Here is a 4,259-nt window from a genome sequence, read left to right as displayed (position 1 = left end):
TTAGACTTCTTCTTGTTTCATTTAAGTCCTGTAAAACAGCCAAACGATCTTTGATATCAAAGGGTTTTTGTTCTACCACTGAAGTTTGACGATCGAGGTCTTCGACAATCATTCTAGTAGCAAAAAGGATTTCATATGGAGTGATTCCACCCAGAGAATTTCTTGGCAGATTATTAAGACTACGTTGGACACTTATTAGATGTTTGACCGACACGTCACCCGAGCCTAATACCGTAGCTGTTATAGATTGCTTTATGTCACGGTTTTTTCTTTCCACAACCAAAATTTCCTCAGGATGGAATGGGCTTGAGTACCGCAATGCAAGGCCCAAGTTGGCCATGGCCTCCTTGTAAGCTCGAGAGCTAAAAGCAGGACCCTGGTCAGAATGTAGCGTGCTGATTGCGTATGTGCTGATAAAGACTCGGAAATCTTTTATAACAGTTCAGGCATCAGCCGAGCACTGAGGCCACATCCAAATTAATCTTGAGCATGAATCCACTGCGACCATGATATATTTATAGTTGCCATCCCTCTGTAAGGGACCACAATGGTCCAGGTAAACGCACGCTACTGGTTTATCTGAAATATGAAGTGGCGTCTGCGCAGGACGTTTCACTGTTGAAACTTTCATTTTCTGGCAGATTTCACATTCCACAACAAAGTTTCGGGTCTGTTTCCTCATGCGCGGCCACCAGTATCTTTGCTTTATTAATGACACTGTGGCGGAAACACCTGCGTGTGCAGAGGCAAGCCCTTTATGTGCTTCTAAAATTAGTCCTAATCTGTGTTCCATGTTTGGAATTAGGCTATCCCCCACTCCAGGGATTCGAGCAAACGGAACATTATTTGCATCAGTTATATATGAGTACTTGAGTGTGAAGCCTTTTGGTAATGATTTACCGCTGTCCTTGTTCGAAGCGGTGACAGCCTGCATTATTTCGCTGTCTCTTTGTTTTTGAACAAGTGAATGCAGCAACGGAGGCCGTTTGCACAGCTGCCTTTGCGGCTTCATCAGCCAATGAATTCCCTGCAACGTGAATCCCATCACGCTGATGACTCAGTGTATGGATCACGTGAGTCTTTCGTAGTTCTTTCTGTAACAGAACTACTTGTTCCCAAAGTAATTTATGCTTAATTGTTCCACCTTTTGTATTTTTGAAACCGTTTTGTACCTAATTCTTCAAGCATTCATTGTAAGACTGGACCCAGTAATACAAATCGCACACTATTAGTGTGGGGAATTCGCGATCGGTATTTTAAAGCGCCATCTTGAATGCTTGTGGTTCAGCTCGCTGAGCTGTACAGTCTCCTAAAGATTGAGTTTTTGTGAGCATAGGTCGGAATTTACCATCGCGCCAGCGACCTTTAACGATCGAACATGCAGCACTATAAGCTTGTTTACCCCCAATTGTGGCTGTGCTGATCCGTCTGTATAAATTATACATCCGTAATGTTCTAGAGGCAAAATCTCAGTGGGCAGAGGACATTCTAGTTCGTTTGTAGAAATTCTTAAGTTTTCAAGTAGGGGTCAAAAACGTATTTAACGTCTGTTGAGGCAAGAGAATTAACCCATTGTATCCATCTTGGATGTAAAGCCTTAGCATTAGGAATGCTAGCCTTTGTTACTGCCTCTAAGGCAGGTACAGGTGTAATGATCAATATGCGTTTACCCTGCGCCATAGTTCTTTCTTTTGCTACTGCAGTTTGAACTGCTGTCAGAATTTTTTCTGTTGAAGTGAATTTCATTTCAGCTTGTGTGTACAAATGTGATTTGCAAGCTATTGGTACCTTTTCACCTTCATTAAAGGTTAAGTATGTAAATCTACATCGCCCTGGGATGATTCAGATTGTGTTCATTTACACATGTCTGTAAATGGGTTGTTGCTCGCATGTCTGTTTGCACTGAAAGCAAAATTTCTGTGTGTTTTTGAGTCCAATTAGTAGGTTTGAAATTAGGTTTGATTAGTTTGTAGAGAGGTTTAACCCTTTCTGCGTAATTTAGAATGTAAGTTCTTCCGAAATTCAGGAATCCTAGAACTAGTTTTTCAGCGTTCTTGGAGGTTGGAGCAGCACAGATTTCGCTAAAAAGTTTGCTGTCAGGCTTTTGCCTTTATTTGAAAGTTTGTATCCCAAGAATAGGATGTTGAGGTGGGCAATTCTTGATTTTTTAAAGTTGAATTTATACCCTTCAGAGGCAAATCCAAGTATTATGGTGTTCACCCTGTTCAAGTGCCTGTCCAAATCATCGTCTGTAAGATAGATGTCATCGACATATGATAATGCCTCATCATAATACGTTTGTAGTAATTCTGTTACTCTGGCTGAAAATAACCCAGGACTGTTCTTGAATCCCTGTGTGAGACGACAGAAGTAACACTATGTCCCCATAATTGAGAAAGTGGTCAAGTACCTGCTTTCAGGTGCAATGTTTTGACAGAAGAAACCGTTAGAAATATCTATTGTGGTTTTATATTTTTTGTGCACGGTGTTATTCATCAGTGCTGCACTGTGTGCATTTTGTACTGCAAAGGTTTTGCAACAAGAATTTAAATGTCTGTAGTCCAAAACTAGACGATATGTATTGTCTAGTTTGGAGACAGGAAACAAAGGATTGTTCATGGACGAGGTGCATGTTTCAATCACCCCTTGGTATTCAAGTTGATCTAAAATCTCTATGAATTATACACAATAAACTTAGGGGTCTAAGAGCTAAACCAGATAAGTGTTTGCCAATGTAAGACCTATGTCTAATGAGTACTATAGGAATACACAGAATGAATAACAGACCAAATCGCCAACAAATGAAACACCTGTAATCGTGAGTCACCCCAGTTGTTTGGATTCCCATCAAAGTCTTATAAGATCAATATTCTCATTTGATAATCCTTGCTGGGTATTGTGTCTCCTGATCATTGAGATCACATGCATACCCTCTCGGATGGTTCGGGGTAGCGACCACAATCACACAGGTATCACAAATGATGTTGATTAGATGGGAAAAGTGCAGTGCAAAAAGAAAAAGTGGTGATTTAAAATGGGATAGGGAACCAACAGAAAACTTTTAATAGGCGTTGGCCCCTTCCTGATTAAAAACAAGAACAGTCTGGCAAAATCATCGCAGTGATAACAAATAACTGCGAAGAGACCAACATGTTTCAGCCCCAGAGGAAGATGCCTCGGGCTTTCTTCAGGGTCTCTGTTTTTAGATATGCTACTGCCTATATATGTGTATTAACGGGTGTGAAAAATTATACAAAAAAACACACAAATGGAAAAAGCCAGAAAAGGATATAGTGTTCCTTCTTCTGTGCGGACTCCTCTTCGGAAGCTGGTACTTTGTTACTGTAATCGGGGGACAAACATACAAGTGAGACACTTCCAGCGACTCTGGTCTGTATGGTACAGTGCAAGAAGTCAAAAACTATGTCAGCCTTCGATACTCACCCAGTGCTTCCGGGGAGTGGACCTCACCTCTTCCTGGACCTGGCTCAGGATATGTGAGACCCCGCTCTACGGGAACAGAAACCGACCTCATGGTTATGATAATGGAGGGATCAAGGGTAGATCTACTCTCGTGCATACTACATGAAGTCAAAGGTGTTCTGAACGTAGAGTATACTGTCATACACCAACACGCTCCCGCACCAGTGCCATTCACCGCACCAACTCAACCTAAGTTGATGATTTCAGAACTATTAGACTAAAATGACTAGGGGTGTCATTCAGATCAGTGTCAGACGCAACCCACAAGAAGGACTGGTGTGGCGGGCGTCTTACCTGTCCGTCGTTGTCTCGAGCTGTGACTGAGTCAGGGGGAGGCTCAGATCTGCGTGCGTCATTCTTACTTGAATGGTTTGGAGAGGAACTCCCGGCCAATCAGCAAGAGCTGCAACAACGTAATCTCATACTGAGGCCCGAACTACTCGATGACGTCATACTCAACTAACGAGTAGTTCTAATGGTATTCAAAGGACCCCGCGATTAGTCAGTGGCTGGTCAAGATTGCCTGTTGGGGTGTTTAGGAGAGGCTGAACCACGGTATGTCGTCATTCAGTCCGTGTTGGTCAGTGCCTAATTTGTACACCCATCTCTGTTCTTTACGAAACAAGAAGTTTGACACATCGCTAACATGGGCAGGAATGAATGGTTTCTCAAGAACATGCCATTTAAAGTCGGTTTCACTGTGGTTATGTTCAATGAAGTGTTTAGTGAGTTTGGAGATGTCTTTTTTTGCATCGGAAAGTACTTTTATGTTCCTG

Source organism: Lissotriton vulgaris, unplaced genomic scaffold (assembly GCF_964263255.1).
Source record: "Lissotriton vulgaris unplaced genomic scaffold, aLisVul1.2 SCAFFOLD_308, whole genome shotgun sequence".
Classification (NCBI taxonomy): Eukaryota; Metazoa; Chordata; class Amphibia; order Caudata; family Salamandridae; genus Lissotriton; species Lissotriton vulgaris.
The sequence above is the reverse complement of the archived record's forward strand: the minus strand, read 5'-3'. Positions refer to the sequence as shown.